The sequence below is a fragment of the Cyrtonyx montezumae genome, unplaced genomic scaffold (genome assembly GCF_038088225.1).
Source record: "Cyrtonyx montezumae isolate F1298 unplaced genomic scaffold, pur_monq_1.0 scaffold_8, whole genome shotgun sequence".
In the NCBI taxonomy this organism is placed as follows: domain Eukaryota; kingdom Metazoa; phylum Chordata; class Aves; order Galliformes; family Odontophoridae; genus Cyrtonyx; species Cyrtonyx montezumae.
In genome coordinates, this window is record NW_027072089.1 from 82,988,475 (window position 1) to 83,011,097 (window position 22,623).

General features: G+C 40.1%; 1 long non-coding RNA gene across 1 annotated transcript in view; it reads left to right on the top strand.

The window, feature by feature from the left end:
* Window positions 1-235: 235 nt before the first annotated feature.
* Window positions 236-22,623, top strand: part of LOC136058688 (uncharacterized) — a 77,082-nt gene continuing 54,694 nt past the window's right edge. Inside the window, exon 1 of the long non-coding RNA XR_010623154.1 lies at window positions 236-315. This is a non-coding gene — a long non-coding RNA (uncharacterized LOC136058688). The remainder of the gene's footprint in view (window positions 316-22,623) is intronic.

Below are 22,623 nucleotides of genomic sequence, written 5' to 3' on the forward strand. Positions count from 1 at the left end.
ATTTATTTATTTTCTTTATAAGACACAGAAGTAGCATCCTGGCCCTTTTCTGATCTTTTTCAGGGTATTATTTTAAGATTATTTTTCTTTTTAGTTATGAAAAGAAAGAAAATGAACGGACTCACCATAAATAATTTTCTAACATCTGCTGGCAAGTGATTTGTTTATTTTTCACATGGATAAATTTTGAGGTGAAATGATTTATCTATATCCGTTTTCTCTTTTTAGAGATATTTAACAATAGAAAATGAATCAGAAGAAAGAACTTCTGAAAAGCTGGGAAGGATGGTAGAGAAAAATGAAGTGAACTTTAAGGTCAGTGTCATAAAGATATCAACCTAAGCTGATTATTGCCTGTTCCTCTGGAGAGGGGAAGATCTTACACAACTGCATTAAAGTTGAGAAAAATGAGAAGCTGAAAAGAAGAGGAAATTGCATTACTCTCTGAGGTAGATTATGTTGTACAGTTAACAAATGATCCCCAGTTACATTTTTTTCTATATATATATTTTTAAAGCATAAATTGTTGAAGTCATGTAACTGAACAAGAAAAGGCAAATGTAAAAACAAAACAAGTGAAGTGGGTTATTATTTAATGTTCAACTGATTTCTTTTTCATAGGGGACTAAACAAACATCCTCTGCTAACAGCACTGTGTTATTTATGGATTCAGAAAGGCTTGTTCTGTATCCTAATAATTACTCCATGATGGCATTATGAAATCTAAGTGGTGTTCCAGCAGCCATTTTTACTGACTCTACAGTTTGCCTCCCTGAGCACCTGAGGTTATTTCTAGGCTGATGTTCAGCTCAGCAAGAAATTCCTGAGGAACAAACCAGAAAACCAGTCTCTTTTTTTTTTAAATCATGCTGTGTATCCCGTACCATTCACTTTACCCACAAGGCTGTGTTACCTGGAGAAGAAAAGCACTGGGGACAGATATGCTCATTCTGAGTGCAACAGCCTGCACTGCTGAAGTGTGCTTACCAACAATGCCTACATTACTTGTCTGTTGCAATTGAAAGTCGATGCATTTAGATTACTAATTGTTCACTAAATAAGCCTTTTTTTTGTCTTTTACCTATGTATGGATTTGAAATGCAAAACTCTAGATGATGATGCTAATTTGGTCTCATTTATTTGAACTAGCATGTGCATATCTGATGTTTACCACAGATTTTATGTATAATATACATGCTCATGTTTTTCCCAGGTGATGGACAGAATGAGAGAGATACAGGGCGTGGTAGCATGGTTGATAACTGCTTTAATTGGGAACATTGATGAATAATTACTTTTGGATTTCTAGAAAGCTTTTGGTGGAGACTATTTGAAAATGATTAAATAGAAATGTTACTGTACTGGGCAACATTGTCTTTCAGCCAGGCCTAATATGAAGAGAAATGACTTATTTGCTGTTGTGCTGCTTTGAACTATAAGAACTTATATCACAGGCATGAGTTTACTTTTCCTTTTGTCAGACAGAGAGCTTTAGGAAAGTGCAGAGCAGAGAACACAGGCATTTTTTCCCTGTAACAACTCAAGGTTTAGAGCTGCTGCCAACGCAGAAGGAAATACCATTAGATAGATACAGGGAAAGCCAATATTCCACGTTATTCGTGCAGACAACCAACAGTTGAAACTTGCACGAACTGCTTCCACTTAAAAGCTGTCACTCATGCTGGTTATAAAAAGCCCAGAGCACTTAGGACCTGCCAATCACTTTCTAGAAGAGATAGCTGACACCTTAACATTTACTTTGCTGGTATTTACCAGATGCAGAAAACCAAAGGGTAAAAATGCAAATGAAAACACACATTCTCCCTCATCGTATAATACAAGGGAAACATTTGGATCAGTTATTGTAGTTGCTCACCTAGGAGCCTCCAATCCCAAGAAGATTCTTCTCTTTTGCTCTATGAATAGAATTGTTGCAGGCTGGCTCACCGTTGTCAGAGGGAACGCTCCTGCAGGCAGTGCCTGTGGAGGTCTGCCACAGTGCCATCAGGTGAGGAGACAGATTGACTCTGGTCCATTATGACTGGAGGAGCAGTGTGAAAATATGCAGAAAGAAGACTTAAGAAGGGCACGTAAAGGGCATCCACCTTTCTTTTTTTTTTTTTTTTTTCCTTATGGTAATAGGGATGTGGGTGTTGTAATTACCATAGACTGACAACATATTCTCTTGCAAGAAGGGGATTGGCAGGGAAGGGAATAGGAGGAAAAGTTAATTCAAATCCATCTTCTGCTCTTTATCTGTAGGTTTCTAGATTTATTTATCCCTGGATTGCTCAGGTATCAGTCCTGGTGCTTTGGTGGGAGTGCATCTATTGGAAGTGCTGTTCAGGAGCCTTAGCCTCCTCTTGGGACCACTGCAGAAAGTCTAAGCTGCAGCAGTGAGCAAGGTACAGAACTGCTGTGTTCACTTATCTCAGGCCCAAATACACTGCTGTGATGCTTTACTGCTGAGCCCTCTCTCACACAATACCATTTTGAGGTGCACTGTGAAGGTAAAAGTGATATCCTTGAACCTGACTCTACAAATTCAGTGAGTTATTTCACTGGACCTGAGCACTAGGTGTCATGTTCCCACAAACACATGAACCTGAAGCAATCCATAGTAGTAGCCCTTCTTCTGACCAGACTATTTCCTAAAACCAATTGAGGAAATATTGAAGAACTCTGCATTAAATACTCACACGAGTGCTTGTTTACCAGTTCAGTCCCATAGTGAGCAAATTCAAACATTTACTCCTCTTGGGCTGGTGCCTCCTCTTGAGGCCCTCCAGCACGTTATTTGCTGGTGAGTCCAGAGGTTTCATTCTCTTTACACATCTGGATGTTAATGATCTTATAATCCTTTGGCTCAGCAAGTCATCTTCCACACAGGGTTCCTCAGATAAGTGATGTACTACCATTTGAAACTGAATTCGGCCAGTTTGACCCCAGATTAAACCCCCCAAATGAGTTTTTTGGAGGTATAATGCACATCTAGATACTTGTGCATAAATTCATAGAATAACAGAGTCATTTTCCCATTGTAGTCAATGAAAACATAGTACATGCAATTGATGGAACTAAGTTTTTTAATTTTACTTGGAGTAGACAGCTCTCAGATATCAACTGAATAGTTCTGTAAGCTTCACATATATGGAACTACAACAGTTACTGTAATATTAGAACTATCTGACATGGTATATGTATACTTCAACCTTCTGGCATCTTTCACTTCAATATAGGTTGTCTTAAAGCACTGACACCGTGATGGTCACTTTAGTTAAGCAGACCAAGTATTTAGCAGTAATTTCTGATCTGTGTGTGTATGTTTTTATCAGCTTTGTATATTATCCAGTAGTTTGAAGAACAATAATTTAGGTTATGGTTATGAATAAACTAATTACATGTGAGTCAGGAAGATCTTGCTGCTGAGCAGGTATAAGTGCATGCTTGCACCTGTGCTTAGGGAAGCTGTTAAATGCCACAAGCAGATTACAGAGGAGTTGGGGTAGTACAATGAGATCAAAGGTTAGATACCAAGGATACTTACCAAAGAAAAAGCGTTCTCCTATTGTTTCTTCCATGCTGTGTCTATCTATCTCTTCTTATAAATAGGCCAGGGCTGTATTTTCTAGTAGTTTATTTTCACATTAGGAAGTTCTTTCTTCCCTTAGGGAGATTCTTTGTGCTCCTCTCAAGGGTAAATAAAGAATACTTTCCTCCATAATAAATCTAGAGAAAAGAAAAGAAAACACAATGTCCCTGTACACATCTTGAATAGCTGATAGATGGTTACATCAATTCTCTGCTCAGATTTTAGAGCCAAAAAATGAAAGGCCATGATCAGAGGTTGAGACTAAGAGGAAAAAGTTCAACGGTTCAATTTAAGAAAACTTACAGTGAATGTACATTGAGAGATTTCCTAAAAGAGATATCTACTTGTATGGTAGTAGTCTCCTATGGTCCACAGATAATTCTTAAATTAAATAAAATGAAGGTCTCTTTTTTTTTTAACTTGTCAAAACACAAGGAAAGTGATGCACGAAGAATACCGTGCAAAATTGTGTTGTGGATAATTATCTGCTTTATACCCTTCGGTCTCATCTCAAGGCTCTTAGCTGTACTACAGTTCAGATACATTGCTCAGAGAGTCGAGAAAAAATATTGCAAAACTCTTACATGCATTGATTATATTCTTTTGTTCCCTACTAACAATACAGTAAACTAGCAGGTCCTTGAAGTTGCTACTTGGAGCTCTATCAAACAAAAAGATGATTACAACTGGGAGATTCCAGGACTTGTATACCTTCTGCCTGCTGCACAGACATGGCAACAGTATGTCATTCCCTGGAGTGTTGATTCCCGCTCTGCAGATCATGAGCTGGAGGAATCCTGCTGTTGCACACATTACTGGTTGAGTGCCAGTGTATGAGTGATCCTGTGAAGATTCTTCAAAGAATTAAATGAATTCAGTCCCTTCATTCTTGTCAGAGAATTTGAGGGTTAACTTTTATGTGCCTTATTTTTTTGCAAGTTTAGTCTTAGGCAGTTTGAAAAGGCAGAACTAAAGTCACATCACCTCAAATTTGGTCAGCTTACAGTAAATTCCAGATTGTGTCATCGGTTCCTTTAGAAAAGTGATATATCCTAAATTATGGAACAACTTCCCTATTTTCATTGAATGATCATAACTACAGTACAAGAGGAACTCCATCAAAAAGCAAAGAGGAACTTACCTGAAATATTGACTTCATTCTGGGAAAGTCATCAGCTCACAATGGCAGCATGTACTTGAGACTGCTTCTATCTCTGAACAACATCCAAGCTTTCAGGCGTGATCTTAAAGATATTGAAATGACAGCTGAAGTTGTCATTGTTATCTGATATTTCTTGAGACTTAACAGATTTTTATAACACACCTTTTAGAAGGCCTTTTTGATTTGATCAACTATGATTTTGTCAGCTATAAGCAGTGATCATGACCTTTTGGGTAAAAGTATTACAATTCTTGCTTGCAGATAATAAGAAGAGGTAAATTTTCCCAATTTATTGCGAAAATTCCATTTTGATGTTAAGGGACGAATAGAGTGGAATTCTAAAATGCATGGGAATTTGAGAAAACGGGACACAAGGCAAATGCTTTATGCCTTACTGCTTTATGCAAATTACAAGTGTCTTTCTTAGGCAGCTGCAGTAGGGCAGAACTGAGTTTTACTAATGCCACACATTGATGAGTCGGGTCCTGAAATGTCTGGCTTATTTTAGTTTGTATTTTGATGCATTTCTGTGATACTCCTCCCTTATTTTTTTTTAAATCTCTGGACTTTATGCTCTCCTAGTTTTCTCCACTATAGGAAAGGTAATATATGTATTTTCCCTACCAAAACTGCTGTAAAATTAAATACTTCATAAAAAGGGTCTCCAAGACAAACATCAAAGAGTGCAAGATTCACAGTGAAGTCATAGGAGTTCACAGTATAAAAGGAGGGGTATTTGCAAAGGCTTCCTAGAGAGTGGTGTGTAAATGGAGAAAGGTCTCTGGAGGACCACCAGAATAAGTTAGGTCAGGCCTCTCCTCTGGATCACTTTGGACTCCATCGGAGCTGCTTCTTCAGCAACTATAGAAAAAGCTGTGATCTCACTAGGCTGGGTTAGCTTTTGTGAGTAGCTCTTTAAGTGCCACACGAAGAGAGGCTTTTAATGTAAGGAGCCACGCTTCTAATCCCATGTGAGTGCTGATTTCCAGAGACACGGGGGCTGTAACACTGTCCTGAATTAGACACAGTGGGCTGGCCTACTGGAGAGGCAGTGTTCGTGTGTGCGTATATCTGTAGTGAATGGCTACTGCTGGATAGCTGCCTGAATTTGGGAGAGGGTTGATAAACAGCTTTGTGACAGCCCGTTTGATATTCTGTGATGCTAATAGCTGGAAAGAGCACTTGATAGGTAGAGAACTGCTGTGCAGAATTAGTCAGGCACCAATCTGCTCACAGCACCGTGCTTGTAGTGGGCTGCGAACTTGAGCCAGACGGTTGGTGAGCTCTCCTGTAGGCATCCAGACAAGCCTGTTCTGAGATGACATTTGCTTCTCCACAGATATGTCACGGATCATTTTTCACAGCCCTGTTGAAGTGGCTTATTTATTATCATCTGTTCTGGTGTTACATCCTGGACATGGGAGAACTGTTTACTGTACCACAGTGCCAGGAATTCCTTGTTACTGTGCAATCTGACTCCAGGATAGTGCTCAGGATGAGGCCAACGCTTTCCTCAAGGATGACGCTGCTGAAGTTGAAACTGACGAGGCGAATCTGAAGTGTTACAGTGGTTTGGTACATAAGTGACCTCTAAGTGAAGAGCTATCAGATTCATTGCTATCCCACTTGCCCTAGCTGTAAACCTAAAATCCAACACTGAAATCATCAGAACAAATTGGCCTTGGATTTAGGCAACCCTGTCGTTAGCCCACACATTAGTAAGAGCAGTTGTTCTCAGCTATGCTCTACAGGTCCTGCAAAGCTGTGCTGCCTTAAAAGATTAATGTTATAAGGCACAGGGGTAAACCACTGTGAATTTAGAAAGCTGACAGTGATCCATGAACAAAATGGTGGGGAATTACTGCCATTGCTACTCTAGAGCATGAAGTTTCCAGTGTTACTGTTAGCCAGAAAACAAACTAATCTGTTACATGAATGCCAGCGGAACCTGGCTGCTGTGTTTTTACTGAATTGTTTTTACAGTTGTATTTCCTTGCTCTGTATCAAAATAACTTTCACAGTGAGTGAATATTGTAAAACCCTATTTTCAGGAGAGTCACTCACCTTTTATGTGTCTGCTGTTCTGATTGGATTTGTGTTGCTATGCTAGAATAATATTTCCCCAAATCTGTATCAGTATGTATGATCAATTAAATTAATGGCTAAAATCTGTCATCGAAGATGACTTTCAGTTGTTATTAGGAAGGAATCAGATTGATTTTCATTGGAACCAGGCTAGTGCAAAATGTCGATTACTGTGGGGAAAGTATCCTGCTGTATATGCTGCAGAAAATGAAGTTGAATCCACTACAGAACACTTATGATCAGTGTATATAGCTTTTAAAGTGCTCCAGCATAAGAGTACTTTTGTTTCTAATTGTTTTTGTTGTCTGTGTCAGGGTAGTGCTGAGAAGCTTCAAATGGTGGCATGGCCCCATTGTGTCTTGCACAAATATGCACTTCCAATTGAAAGAGTCTGCTTGAAACAGGAGATAAAAACAGTTTTTTCTCAAGTCTTACAGCTAGGAGGTAGAACGTATAGATAACCTGAGATTGCATGGAACAGAACTGATGCTTCTTCTTATGTTGACAGTTACAGCCAATTCACCTTTCTGTTTCTCCCTCTGTGCTCAGTATCACCCAGTTTAGGAATGGGCAACAGCAGGGGCTGTTCTGGCAGAGCAGTCAGTGGTAGGGTAACCGCAAGAATTTCTCTAGCAAGCTAGAATAAGTTATCTGGGCCTTGAAGCAATGAAGTGACATAAAGTATTAAAAAATAGTCTGAAGATAGCTATCAAAGGAAGTGTTGTCACTTACTGAGTATGTTGCTTTGCCAGCTAGTTTATGTCCAAATACTATTATTGTTAGCAATTTTTTTTAAAGAAACTGTAGCATAAATGGAAAAATTTTGAAAGATGTTGGGACTTTGTTTCTCTAAAAGAAAATGGAGCCTTGTTACTAAGCTTGAGCATGAAAAGTGGCTAGAATGGTGAATGGAGTTAAGATGGTGACCAGTCACAAGTGGTGTTCCCCAGAGGTCAGTACTGAGGCCTATCCTCTTCAGTGTCTTTATTGATGACCTGGATGAGGGCATTGAGTGCATTCTTGGTAGGTTTGCAGATCACACCATCTGCATAAGGAAGTGTCAGTCTGCCTGGGGGTAGCAAGGCCCTACAGAGGGATCTGTACAGGCTGGATTGCTGGACTGAAGCCAATGGGATGAGGTTCAACAAGGCTAAATGCCATGTCCTGCACTTTGGGTCCGTGGGTCCCCCGCACCAATTGTTGCGGAACAGGGCCAAACCAGGCCAGTAAACCATTGACACTGCAACAACCTCAGGTGATGCTACAGGCTTCGGGCAGAGTGGCTGGAAGACTGTATAGAGGAGATGGACCTGGGGGTATTGGTCAATGCTCAGCTGAACATGAGCCAGCAGTGTGCCCAGGTGACCAAAAAGGCCAATGGCATCCTGGCTTATATCGAACATAATGTTGCCAGCAGGAGCAGGGAAGTAATTATCTCCTTGTATTCAGCACTGGTGAGGCTGCACCTCAAGTACTGTGTTGAGTTTTGGACCCCTCACTGCAAGAAAGACATTGAAGTCCTGGAGTATGTGCAGAGAAGGGCAATGAAGCTGGTGAGGAGTCTGGAGCACAGGCCCTATGGGGAACTGCTGAGGGAGCTGGGATTGTTCAATATGGAGAAGAGGGAGACTTTATTGCTCTCTGTAACTACCTGAAGGGAGGCTGTAGTGAGCTGGGGGTTGGCCTCTTCAGTCTTGTAATCAGTGTTAGGACTAGAGGGAATGGCTTCAAGGTGCACCAGGGGAAATTCAGACTGGATGCTAGGAAATGGTTTTCCAGAAGTGTGGTCAGGCTCTGAAATTGGCTGCCTGGGAAGGTTGTGGAGTCACCAACCCTAGAGGCATTTAAAGAATGCTTAGACATTGTGTTGAGGGACGTGGTTTAGAGAGAACTATTGGTGATAGGTGGATGGTTGGACTGGATGATCTTGTAGGTCTTTTCCAACTTTGGTGATTCTGTGGTTCTAGAAAGAAAAGTAAAACCAATTAAGCTGTCATAATCCAACAGAATACAAAAGTAAGCGTGAAATGATAGAAAAAGTGAACCCAGATTTACGGTTCCTTTATTATAATATAGAAGTCATAAGTAACAAAGGAAACTAATTTTGCTTATTTTGTTGGATTAGCAGTGTCCCATGAGAATACTGTACCTTGGGCAACAGAGTACAGGATTTTCCAAAATGTGTTTAAATGTTCTTATTTCTTAAGTATGACTAAAATGGGAAAATTATAACACACAGTGCTCCGCGTTTCCTAGCATAATGCTTTAATTTGCTAAATGCAACTGAGGAGTTGTTCAAAGATCTGATTTCTGCTGTCCTCAACCTTTCTCATAAATGTGCCTCATTACCTGATTGAGAACTGCTGTGGTTAGGTGGTGTGTGTGTGTGTGTTGGTCAGTTAGGTGCTTCGCATTACTCTCCCCTGTCACTGAAGTGAGCTGATGCATTGGAGCAGTTCTGGGTTTATAGCTGTATAACCAGCAATGTTGGCCTCTTGGTTGTTAATAGAGCTGAAATCTGTTTATCTTTTAGGCATACTTCCTAATGAAAAAAAAGTCATTGTGCATTAAGAACAGACTGTATTAATTATTAATCTCTCGTTCCACATGATGTGACCAATCTTTTATGAACTTGCAGTCTGTTATAACCTAATTGGACAGGGATCTGCTATGTATTAAGAGTCTGTGAAGTTCTCAGAAGGAGGTGCCTGGGTAGGAGTGAGAAACTGCTGAGGTTTGCAGACTGCAGGATCCAGAGCCTGGTCCTATTAGATACCAGAGTTTCTAGGCCAGAATGAAACCCTGAGACAGGTGCTGGTGGGATCTGCTGCTCATGGAGCTCCTTCTCTGTAAGGAAGAGAAAAAAGCACTTATTACTCTAGGTACTCTAGGCAGACTGTTTCTGCTCAGGGCTCTAAATGATTTTGCATTTTTGAAGTAGGTATCACTTTGTCTGAGGGAGAAAGCCTTTGCACACTGCAGCACTACAGTCCTTGTGGCATCAGTGCCAATACTATAAGCCTGCTTATCTACATTCCCTGCCTTCCCTCTGCTTTTTTCCATCCTGCATCATTCCAACTGCATCATTCTCTCTTCCCATAAGCTCCAGCCCTCGTCACCCATCCAGCCTCTTCCACTCAGATAGGCATGTTTTCTGACAGGTTTGCAGGTTGAATCAGCACACAGATTGAAGTAGACAGCCCCCTGCTCCCCAGTTTCATGGAAGCAGGCCCCAGTCACTGTCTTGATAAGAGATTGGGTGCTGTTGGTGCTCTTCACTCGTCTACAGCTGCCTGCTGAGAATAGGAAGCAAAAACAACCCATTAGGTATGCAGCAAGGCTTGACTCTGCAGCTGCTTCATGCTCAGTTTGAACAGAATGCTACCAAGCAAAACTAAAAGGTAGTACTTTCATCCCTTCCTGCTTTTCTTTCTGTGACAATTTCTAGAGTGCTGCATTGTAGGGAACAAGCTGAAACCTGAGCTGGCAGAAAATACTCAGCTCCTCCCCAGCTTCCAAAATGTAACAGGCACTACCTACAGTACTGACAACACTGGTTGTGCTGCCATCAGGAAAAGAAGCAATAAGAGATGCAGCAAAAGCAAACTAGGTTACAGTGTGCTCTGTGGCTCACAGCCAAAAAATCATCTCAGCACTGGTTATAAGATGCTGAATTAGTAAGTAACAGTGTTGTCTTCTGTGACCCTGACGAGGTTCTCATTTCATTACACAAAAACCAAATGTATACCTTTTGTTGTTTTTGTACATGGCAGTGGTCATGGCAAACCAGAAAACATTTTGTTTAAACCTGTTACTTGCAGATACGGTAGTTTTAACTAATTCCCATTGTGTAGTAAATTGCAATTCTTTTCTCTTATATTCAGGGAGCAATATACTGCTTGTGGCTAATTTTAACATCTCTGTGCTCCTGTGCACAGGAAACTAAAAGATTCTGCTTTCTTGGCAGGAAACAGAGTTCAAATTCTATTAAATGTAAGTCAGTATGGTGATTTCTTTTGCAACGAGCCAAGCGTTGAGAGAAAACAATTGTATGAAATCCTTACTAAGGCAAAGAAAAAGAGTATCTGTTAGAGGGTCTGACTTGCTGTGGGACTATGGTCTCATTTTCAGAAGGAACTTAATCTCCTGGGTGTCCAATACACTGTGGACACCTTAAAGGGAGGTCTTGTAGGGTACAGATCATAGTAGCTTGGGATGAGTCTAGAGCTGCTATTCAGCCCTTCAGCTTCCAACATATGGGTGCCAAAGCTATGGGCCAGAGCTGCAGCCCTACCTTCCTGCAAGCTCTTGGACGAGGTACACTGACAGAGGCAAGCCCAGCCACTGCATGTGGAGCTCATGCAGTTTGTCCTTTGTCTTTTTCTGTCATTAGTTTTGAGCAAGATTGTTGTCACAGTCCTGCCTCACAGCTCCTGCTTACTTCACGGGGCAGGGAAGTGTCACAGATTAATATTGATGGCAGTGGGGGTGGGGGAGTACTAATTCTCCTGTCGTATCTGTTTGTTCTGGCACTATGTTATTTGACTTAATTTTCCCTGTTTCTGTTTTGTAAAGATATTTTCTGTCCTCTTATTCATTGCTTTTCTAGTTGGTCCACCTTTGCTAAATATCCATATTAATTCAATCAACAAGTAGACCATTAAATAAGGAATCCTGCAGTTTGAATACAAAACTCTGATTCATACAGGAAGTGTTCTTTTCTTTGTCTTAATGAAAACAGGCTCAGCAGCTCACAGACAAAAAAAAAAAAGAAAAAGAAAAAAAAGAAAAACCAACCAAACAAAAAAAAAACCCCCCACAAAAAAAAAAAAAAAAAAACCACACATGGAAAATGTGTGCAATCTGTTTGTGCTTCAGCCTTGAGGAAAATGCTTATGTTGTGCCATGGTTAATACAAATTAAATTATTGTTAAATTCCCAAATGATTTTTTTGTTGTTTGAAAGTGGGATAGGTCCATGCCTATTTTTATTTGTTGAACCAAGCAGAAAACAGAAAATGATCTTACTGAAATGATTTGTTGCTTTGGTTTACAGCCATGAAAGGGAATGGCATTTCCAGGGCCGTATGTGTCCCTCGCTGTGGGCAGCACACATTTCTATGGTTAGGATGTAAGATTATTCCTAGAAAAAAATACTGAGTTGTCTTCTAGCACTAAACAGTCAGGCTTTTATGTCCTGCATGTATGAAAGTAGCTAATTTGTGCCTACAATAAACTCTTCCAAAAGCGGATAATCATAAGCATACTTCATTACATTTCCACAGAACCTCCCGCTCTCTTTTCCTTAAAGCTTCTGAAATTTACATCAAATTTATGAATGAGCAGAATATGAATGATATACAATTTAGCATAAGGACAGTCTGTCTGTACTACTTTGAAAGCCACTACTCTGGCTTAAAAGATTGGCAGTTTTCAGATGTAAAATATGACAGAGGTTTGAACATTTGTGCTCTGCTTTTCCCCCTTTTGGTTTGTGGATCCCGGATTCAATTACGCTTCTTGTGTGAAGCTGCATTTTAAATTCAAAAGTTCAAGTACCATTTATTAGGGCTGTCTGTTTTTTTTTTGTCAGGAAGGATGAGTGCATTTCCAAAGTGCTGTTTCTGTTCTCTTTGTAACTACTAGATTCACCTGTGTCTTTGGAAACAAAATTTTTACACCAGTTTTAATATAAAAACTGGAGAAAATGCCATAATCAAGAACAGAATGATCTAGGCTCCTTATTTTTCCTACCTCTGCCATCCATCTGCATTGGACTAGAAGAAACTGTTGATAATATGGGAAATTAAAATACCTTTTTTTTTTTAATAAATATAGATACCAAGCTGAAAGTCCAGGTAACTTTTAAATAAATTAAAGAACTGGAAAAAAAAAAAAGCCCACAAAGAACTACTGCTTTGTACAAGGAGACCTTTCCCTGCCTGCAAGTCTAGCAGGGAAAATGAGTAGCCTTTATAGTATGACGTGCAGGGCCTCTGGGACCAGTGTAGAATATTAGCTCCACGAAAATAATCTGCAATACCTCTCTGTCCTTCATTTTGTAGCAAATGTGGCCAATCAAAAGCTCAAAAACTGTGAGCCCTTCCTCTCTCTAATAAAATACTGAGATTTTTGTGAATGTGTGTGTGTGTGTGCTGTGAACTTGACTTGTGGAGTTTTCTTTTTCAGTTTGTTTTTGTTCATTACTCCTGACTTTCTTTCTGATTCTTCAGACACGCACAGTCAAAATTTCCTTTTCAGTAAGGTCACTGAAATTATCCATTAGTGTGGCAACTGATGATCTTAAGAAAAATTAGTTACTCAAATATTTGTTTCATGGGAAATCAGTTCTTTAAACTTTTGGGGCTTATTGTCATCAGAAAAATATCTTACATTCAATTAGTGTTTGGGAAATATGTCCTATAGTAATATATATTTTTTAATTTCATTATGAAAAGAAAGATAGTAACTCTCTGAGCATGCAGGATTTTATGAGATAATAACTCGAGAAATTAACTTAATCTTCATTGCAATAAGGAGAAGTTTAAAAGCAATAAGTAAGGGATGAGCATACAGATTAAGCAACTCCAGGGAAAATATGGAAGGATTACAGTTTTAGCTCTATATTAGCTACTGTACATATGGAACTGAGAAATAGACTGCACATTTCATGGGTGGGATTCACTAACCCTTGATTCTGACCTGCAGTTTTCAAAACAGTGTACTCTTTGTCTTAGAAAAACCTCTGCCTCTGCAGTTAGTACTAGAATATATTGCCCTACTTGCAAAGCTGGAACCGTGTGTTATATTCAGGATTTTCTTTCAATTTTCTTTTATTTTCCATTCCAGTTTTCTAGAACTTTCAAACTTGCTTTCATGTATTTATTAAGAAATATACTGAAAATAGCCTTTTACTAATGTGTCATCTCTCTTTAATATATCTCTCTTTAATGTTGAAGAAAACTTCATTATTCTTGCTGGTTATGATTCTTGTTAGATTTTTTTTCTTTTTTTCTTCTTTCTCCTTTTTTTTTTTTAATTTTTTTATTTTTTCTGGACTCAGTCTTTTATATAATGAGAAGGAAGCTGTTTTTATATCTTCTGTTTTCTTCTCTCTTTCCCTGTCTATTCCTTCCCTTGGAATTCAGGTAGCAGAACCAAGATTTTTGTCTCTATAATAATATATTGTCAACAACGACGAGAGATGTAATTACCTTCATAATCAGATTATATCATGAATCACAATCTCTCAAATGTTTAATTCCATTGGCTGTGAGTCCAGACAGCTACTCAGAACTGCCAAGTACATCAATGTTTGCTGGTCTGTTATTTGTTTCCATAAACTCAAGTACAAGTAACTTGTAAAAAAAATGAGTCTCCTGTTCAGATTTTAAGTAATCAATTTTCTGTAGCAAAGATTCAGCTGCTCTAACATCATCAGGTGCACATATCAGTTTTGGATTTCAACAGGGAAGAATATTTATTTTTTAATTTGGTATGTATTTAGTTCTTTCTATATGCAAACTTAAAAGTACTGCTGCTTAGAAGCCAACAGAGCATGAGAGAACACATTGCTGGATTTGTCTGGACCAGGCTGGCGGACTGGATAGAGCCTAATGAATTAAACAGGCTTTAGAAGAATCATGGGTATTTTAAATAGCACCTTTGGACTTGTTCAATTGCTCCAGATACTTGAAATGGTGTGGTAGGTAACTGTCAGAGACTTCAGGTTGAGAACAAGGATCACATCTTGGTGCCGTGGAAATGAACAACAGAAGTCCCACAGATCTTAGAAAGGGGCTGTAATTTAACCCAGTATCCTGCTTTTTCCTCTTGCTAAAGCAGACTTTAAAACACAAAGTGATTGCTGGAGAGAGCAAAAGAGAAGGGAGAATTTTCCATGCAAACAGACATTAATCAAACAAGTTGTTTTATTAAGAAAGACATAATAAAGAGTGCTTACTCACAGTTATGGGAATTTGTATGTCCCAGAGCTTGTCCAGCTTTGCCAGATGCTGAGTTGAAAACAAGGCAGGAGGAGAAAGAAGACCATAGAAAGAAACATCTTGCCTACTCTTGAGACTGTGTGGAGAATCAAGCATCTCAAGTTCATGGAATAGTTTTGAAATACACATCCGAACAGAAATATCAGAAAGAAGCCCGGAACTGTAACGAAAGTGTAAGTGAACCCAGATCAATGGAAAGTTTGCTGTGATTCTGACAAGCTTTAATTTGCCAAAATCATGTTTGTACTGCAGTAGTTTCCTCATATTCATTCACACAGTGCAGATGTCTTCAGGAGTAGAAGGGATGCTCCTCCCATTTCAGTTTCCTAGAAATGGATGAAAGCTTAAAGATTTCTACATGCAGCATTATTTTTTTTCCCACCAGAAGACCTATTTCTCAATTGGAATTTTTCATTTCCCTTTCTATGTGAAACTCTTTTACAATTCTTTGCCACTGGGGGCAATCTAATACAGATATTGATGTGACCATCACCACTTGTTCTTTGCAACCACAATCCCGTGGAGTTCATTATAGTTTAACTATTTAACTTTAAAGAGAAGAAAAAGGAAAAAGAAGAAAAGAAATGATACAGTAAGACTAGATTAAAAAAAAAATGCATCTTCTCTGTTTCACTAGAAAATGAGGAGATATTTATCTCTGAGTAAGAAGGAAAGATGATAGCAACTTTAAGATTTAAATTGATCCGAGTATATGATGCTAAAGATCCTAAATGGTTTCAAATTGCAGAAGATTATCTTGTAATTTGTATATATTGCTTCTGTAGGCTGCTGAGGAAGCTAATTGCGATACATCCTGTGGTTAAGTTATCATCTTTCTCAATGACTGAAGATCATAATTTTATCTTTAGGTGAGTTTAATGCTACCCGTCTGTTATGTTCATTTGTATGCTGGAGCGGTGCTGACAAGCCTCCTGTTGTTCCATGTGTCAGCCAACCAGGTTAGTGGAAGATTCACCTCTATGAAATTACAACACAGGAAACAAGCTCAGCCCCCAGAGAGAAGCTTTCCTTTTTTTCTGAGCATGGCTGGTGAGCAGAGGCTGGAAGCAGGCTGTGTTCACATAGGTCCTGACTGACCTGGCTGCTCGTCTGCAAATAACAAAGTGTGTGATATCAAAGCAGGTGGAGACGAGAGATACCATCACTGGGGAAAACTAGCTGTTGTGTTGAACAGCATTCACCTTGCTGCATGATGACTACATGTTAAGAGCAGCCTACATAAGACAACAGCTGAGAAAACAGGAGAGCTGATACCTCCGTTTGCCCTCACCTCAGCAGCAGAAGCACTGGCCTCAGGAGGAAGAGTTGCGTGCACTGGCTTTGTTTCAGTGTTGTATTTTATTCTTTAACTATTGTAGTAGGCACCGACCAGATCAGAGAGGCTGCCAGGGAAACTTTTGTTTCCTTGAGCAGAAGGGTAAATGAAGCACACCAAGGGTATCTTAGTTCTCAAATGATTGTTTGATACAGTAGCATGAAGAAAGAGGGCCCTGTGAAAGTCTGTACTAATTCTGGCTATGTTGTGTCCAGCTCGATGGGTGTAGAATTGTTGTAGGTTCTTCTGCTGTCTTATCCTCTTTCTTTTTGAGTGCTGCCATAGCTCTTCTATAACACAAATTTGGATCTTTTGCATGTGAGACTCTTTTCTTAGCTTGCTAAAGCGAAAAGTGCGTGGGGAATGACAAAAGGAAGATGCATGTAACTGTAAAGCAAGGGCAGGCGCAAATTAATTCCAGCTATGTTAAAATGGCATGTAGGTTTGAGGGGAAAAAAAAAAAGAGAGAGAGAGCAATAGAATAATAGTCGAGATGTGTATGTTTTTTGTATTCTTGTTTTTTATTTATTTATTTATTTATTTTGGTGGGAGGAGGGCTCACACTTAAGTGTTTTATTTCTGATTAGGCCAAATGAGACAAGGCACTCTTGGTAATTCTGATCGTAGAAAGTACTCTATCAAGACTGAAGTCTGAGAGGGGAAAAAAAAAAAAAAAAAAAAAAAGGTGGGATAAAAAGAAGAAAATGGCTTAGAGCCTTATGTGCAGAATCAGCTTATAGTTGAAGTGAAATGCTCCACCTCTCCCCCCCCCCCATCTTTGGTCTGAGTATAGAATCCAAAAATGTTTTGGTTAGTTTGGATTTAGACCTAATTTTTGGAGACAACCTGGAGTTTCATCCAATCTGAAGTGTGTCATTATTCATGCTAATTAAAGAATAGATGTCAGGACTTGTTGTTTCTATTCAGTAACAGAAGATGAGGTGAAGGAAACTCTTCTCAATGCTCGTTTTGAAGTCAATAATTAGATCTGATGTCAACACACTTGAGTAAGCATTATATTTAGGGACTAGGGAAGGAACATTGCTGGGCATCAGATTGTGGTGATTGCGATGAATAAGAAGCAGTTTCCAGTGGAAGATGGCCAGACATTTGGGCTGCTGGGTGATGAGGTGTGGGCTGGAGATAGATGTGAGATAAGGAGACAGGAAACAACTAAGAGATGCTAATTCTTGGTATGGTTTCTGGTTGGGCATGGCACCACTGCTGGACAATCTGTTGATGAGAGTTGTGAACCATCTTGTGAGTAAAGATGTCAAGTAGAAAACTGTCCACACATTTCTTAACCTCTCAGAAAGTTTGGGTTTTATGTGAATGTTGATGGTTACTTGGTTGGTTGTAGATGTCAGCAACAATTCCTGCCTTTTGAGAGTTGAGATGTAAAACTGTCATATTCTGAAAATGCTCTCTCTGTTAAGTAACCTTTAAAAATAACTAACCTTTACAAACGCTTATGTGCTAACATCTGTGTGAAAGGCAACTTCCCACACTGACCAGCCCTCCATCTGGCTGCAGGCAGTGTGGGGGGAAGTATGAGAGTCTGTCAGTCCTTGTGGATGGGGTTCAGCTAATGTATGTGGGTGACCCTGACAGAGGTACATTAGATTGGCTAAAACTTTGGAAGCTACCTCTGTAGTCTGAGTGTCAAAGTTAATCCTGTAAAATGGTGTTGTCTATAAAAATAGAAGTGAGCTATTTCTCAGCACTGTTCTAGCAGTGTTCAAATCCTGGACTGGCTGAAATAGCTGGAGACAGATTTCAGAGTGGTTCAATAGGCCAACTGAGGTCATGAGCGCCAATTCTGTTCAGCCTACCATGCTGAGCAGTGTTCTCCTAAACACACAACAATGTAGATGCCCTGAGAAGTGAGTGGAAGTAATTGTGTCAATTAAAGTGAAGGATTCAAGCACTTATTCAATGAGTTCTTTGCCTCAGTCTTCACTGACAGCCAGGATTCTTGTATCCCTGAAGCTCACATCCTTGAACCTGAACCTCTGGGTGGGATCTGGGGGAACAAACTCCTCCCAACTCTAAAGGCAGAGCAATTCCGAGACAGACTCATGAGACTGAATGTGTATAAGTCCATGGAGCCACATGCCAGGAATCCAAGAGTCCTAAGGGAGCTGGCTGATTTAGTTGCTGAGCTACTGTTCATCATATTTAACAAGTCAAGGCTGTCAGGCAGAATTCCCAAGGACTGTAAAAAGGGACACATCACTCCCATGTACAAGTAAGTGAGGAAGAAGGACCTGGCAAGCTACAGACTGGTGCACCCCATGTCTGTGCCTACAAAGATCATGGAAGAGATACTCCTGGAAGACACATAAAGGGACGAGGAGTTGATCCAAGACAGCCACCATGGCTTTACCAAGGGAAGGTCATGCCTGACCAATCTGGTGGCCTTCTGTGAGGAAGTGACCACTGGTAGACAAAGGGAAGGCAACTGATGTCATCTACTTGGATTCTGCAAGGCCTGTGACATGGTCCCCCACCACATCCTAGTCTCTGAATTGGAGAGATATGGATTTGAAGAGTGGATAAGGGATTGGTTGGAAGGTCGCAGACAGAGGGTTGTGGTCAATGGCTCTACATCCTGTTGGAATGATTTCCCCTAAGGGTCCATCTCAGGAATGGTACTCTTTAATGCCTTATATCAGTGACATAATTGATGGGTTCAAGTGCACCCTCAGCAAGTTTGCTGGTGACACCAAGCTGAGAGGTGTGTTTCATACTGCAGAAGGAAGGGACCTTGATAAACTCGAAAGGTGGACCCTTGTGAACCTAATGAGGTTCAACATAGTGAAGTTCAAAGTTTTGCACTTGGGTCAGGGTAATACCAGGTATGTGTACAACTGGAAGAACTCCTTGAGAGTAGCCCTGCTGAGAAGGACTTAGGGGTCCTGATTGATGAAAAACTTAACACGAGCCAGTAGTGTGTGCTTGTAGCCTGGAAGGCCAACAGTATCCTGGGCTGCATCAGAAGAGAGGTGGCCAGCAGGGAGAGGGATGGGATTGTCCCCCTGTGTTCTGCCATTGTGAGGCCCCAGCTGGCATACTGCATTCAAGCTGGGGGCCCCAACACAGGAAAGATATGGAGCTTTTGAAGAGGGTTCAAAGTAGGGCCACAAATATAATCAGAGGGATGGAGTGCCTCTCCTCTGAAGACAAGCTGAAGGAACTGGGCTTGTTCCACCTGGAAGAGAGAAGGCTGCAGGAAGACCTCACTGTGGCCTCCAAAAATTTAAAGATAGTTTATAAACTTGAGGGCACCCTGATCTAGTATTTGCTCTAGCGACTGGCAAACCTCCTTGTGGCATGGGGGTTGGAACTTGGATGATCCTTGTGATCCCATTTAACCCAAGCCATTCTATGATTACTGAACAGGAAACCAAATGGCCACCATATCTCTGCACCAGTTTGTGACTGAGGCTTGCTAAGGCTTTGGCAAAACCTTGTCATACAGTGAACTGGGGTGGCAGGAGTTTGCAGCTTTTCCCATTTTAGAGTGAAAACACTTCTGCCATGGCCTTCTTACTAATTCCTCTTAGTGAGGAGTATGTTATTAGCTGACCTTTTGGCTGCAATCTGCTGTGTAGGTTGTGACATGCTTCGGTGGTGGTTGGAGGGGAAAGAAGCAGTACGTTATGTCTTTGACTTTACACCACATGTTTCAGAATGCTGTAGTTCACTCTCACATTTTATAAAATCAATTTCCATTCTGTTGTGGTATTTCACACATTCACATTCTGAATAAGTTAGAGAATATTCTACAACTTACTAAAATAACTTTAGTTTTAATTTTCCCTATTACATGAAGAAACCTATCCATACTTTATCTGTTACAGATGGAAAAACTACATATGGAGAAGTCAGATCTATTAATTAGTTTATAAGTACAGTCCCCTAAAGAGTGCCACAGATCCATGTGTTATTCTTAAGAGCTGTCTGAAGTACTTTCACTGAATAATTTATTTCAATTTAGCCCCATTTCTGCTGTTAATTATCTAAGATCAGACTGCTTTTTGGGATTTCTTTTCTTTTCTTTTTTTTTTTAACCATTCAGTCCATTGCCTAAATTCACTGAAATGCTCTCTGAACATATTTCAGCCTACCAAGGTAATCAAACCATCAACGCTCATTGACGGTTCTATCTTGCCGTCAAGATGTGATAAGATTATAACTAACTTTGTTGTTTTTATTTCTTTGATCAATAAACCATAAGAGAAAGAGGAAAGGGGGAGGAGAGTAAGAAAATGCTGAAATCAACCTCATGAGAACCCTGAACAGTGTTATTTATTATTTTATCTTTGACTGTTGTGAGTCCCCACTTAAGGATTTGGCCCTTATGCTAGGAAATATCAGCCAACCAGCATCTTCCCAATGACATGGAAATCTTTTACCTTGGAGAAGGTTAGGGTCAGCTAAGTGTGACCAGAGAGCACTGATCTCCATGTTCAGTCCTGGCAACTGCTTGTTTCTGAGCTGCTTCAGACTCCACTATGGGATGCTTTCAGCAGGTGAGACAAGAAGGGTCATGGCACTAGGTTGGTAAAGAGTTTGGTTGACAGAGCTGAAGTAGAAAAGTGGCTGTAATCTAAAAGTTGTATTTTTGGTTGGGGATAATTTTGTATTAGGCTTTAGCTGGCCTATTTATAAAATAAAACCTGGAAAATATATTGTCTAGATAAGCTCTTGTACAGCAGTGTTGCAGGGTAATGTCATATGCATCCTCATTGATTTACTGTAAATTTTGTCTGCTATATTATAGTTGTTCAGCTTTGTTGAAAAAGTGCTGAAGAAGCATTATTGGGTGCATCTCCTATTGTGTGGTATGTTATTTATGGAGGTACTATCCACCAAAACTAAATTAAGCTCTATTAAAATCTGTGGCTTTTTACCATGGTATGTTTTATTCTTCTAGCATCACCCTGTTCTTGCCGCTCCTACGTCTGCCAATGTACAAACTGTGTTGGACATGCTATTCAAGAGCGCAGGGCCAGATCTGGTGAGCAGCTGCAGGCACTTAGAGGTAGGCACTCAAGGGCAAAGCAGAGTGACTGATGGGATTGCTAAGAGCAATGGTTACAGCTTTAACTATTGGAAAACCTTTTAAAATCTGTGCTTTATCCAAATTAGACAAGAAAAGCAAAGAGAACTGGAGAAAAATGTCCACAACTGTGTTTTGCCCAGAGGGCCTCAAAGGAGAAAGTGACTTTCCCAGAATTAGATAGAGAATCTGAAGCAGCACTGGACTTTGAACCCAAGTCTCCCAGTATGTTGCTACAAATACAGAACACATAAATGATTTTGGACAGTGAATGGGGAAAAAGGGTCAAAAATAAAATTCAAGGTAATTCATAGCAGTGTGAGAAAAGATTTGCAGATGTATTCTCTTGGTCATTCCTCTCTGTCAGTGGTATGTGTTGCATTTGCAACTCTGTAATAGCTGGAAGATTTAAATAGCTATTTGTGATGCATTAGTTTATTTAGGTAACTCCCTCCGGTACTATTCATGTAGTTGTGCATTTTTATGTTCTAGTAAGTCAGCAAGATTCTATGTGTTGCTGAACAACTTGAATGTAAGCAAATAAACATTATGTAGAGCCCCAATTCTTTTGATTAGGTCAGGCCTTAAAAAAAGGTTTTCTGTATGTCTTCATATCTCTTACTGGATGTTATGGCCCTGATCTGGCTCTGAGACTTCTGGGCTACTGCCAGTCCTTGTACACAAAGGCTGCATTGACACACTCGTGATAAGGACTCAGTGGGAGATAAGGGTTATGCTTTGGCCCAATAGCTTGACCTTGTTCTTATTGAGCCAACAGCAAGAGTCTTACTCATTTCAAAGAGAATGGGACTCTGTAATACATTTTCATTCTCAAGTGCTGTGTGCAGGCAGATGGGAGGGCCTGCTTGTGGTGATGCCGAGTGCAGTTTGTTGATATATAGGTGCCTGTTCTTGCGAGAATCAGTCCTACTTTTGGCACAGCAGCTTTATGTATCCATGTTTTATGTGTGATTGCAATGTTTGTCAGGCACTAGTTTGGCAGCTCTCTGTGCACTGGGTGTCTGTCTTGGTGGTGCTGATTTTGAGTTACGTTGTGATGTGTGCCAGTGTATCAGAAGGCAGGTCTGAGACATTGGTGAGTGTTCACCAAGCCTGTTAATCCTCTCAGGCTGTAGCCACGCAGTTGAGTTTGGTATTCTCATCACCTAAATTCCTAAATGTACTTCTAAGTCATATTCCCTTCTAACGCAAGCTGCCCAAACATCTGTGGCGAGACTAAGGAAAACATGGAGAAAAAGACCCGAAGATGAATATTTCAGCAGAAACGTGGGAAGGAATGCAATGTAGCTCACGCAAAACCTTCTGTAGTGTATGCCATAAATTAACACAATATAAATTTATACATATTTACACCACA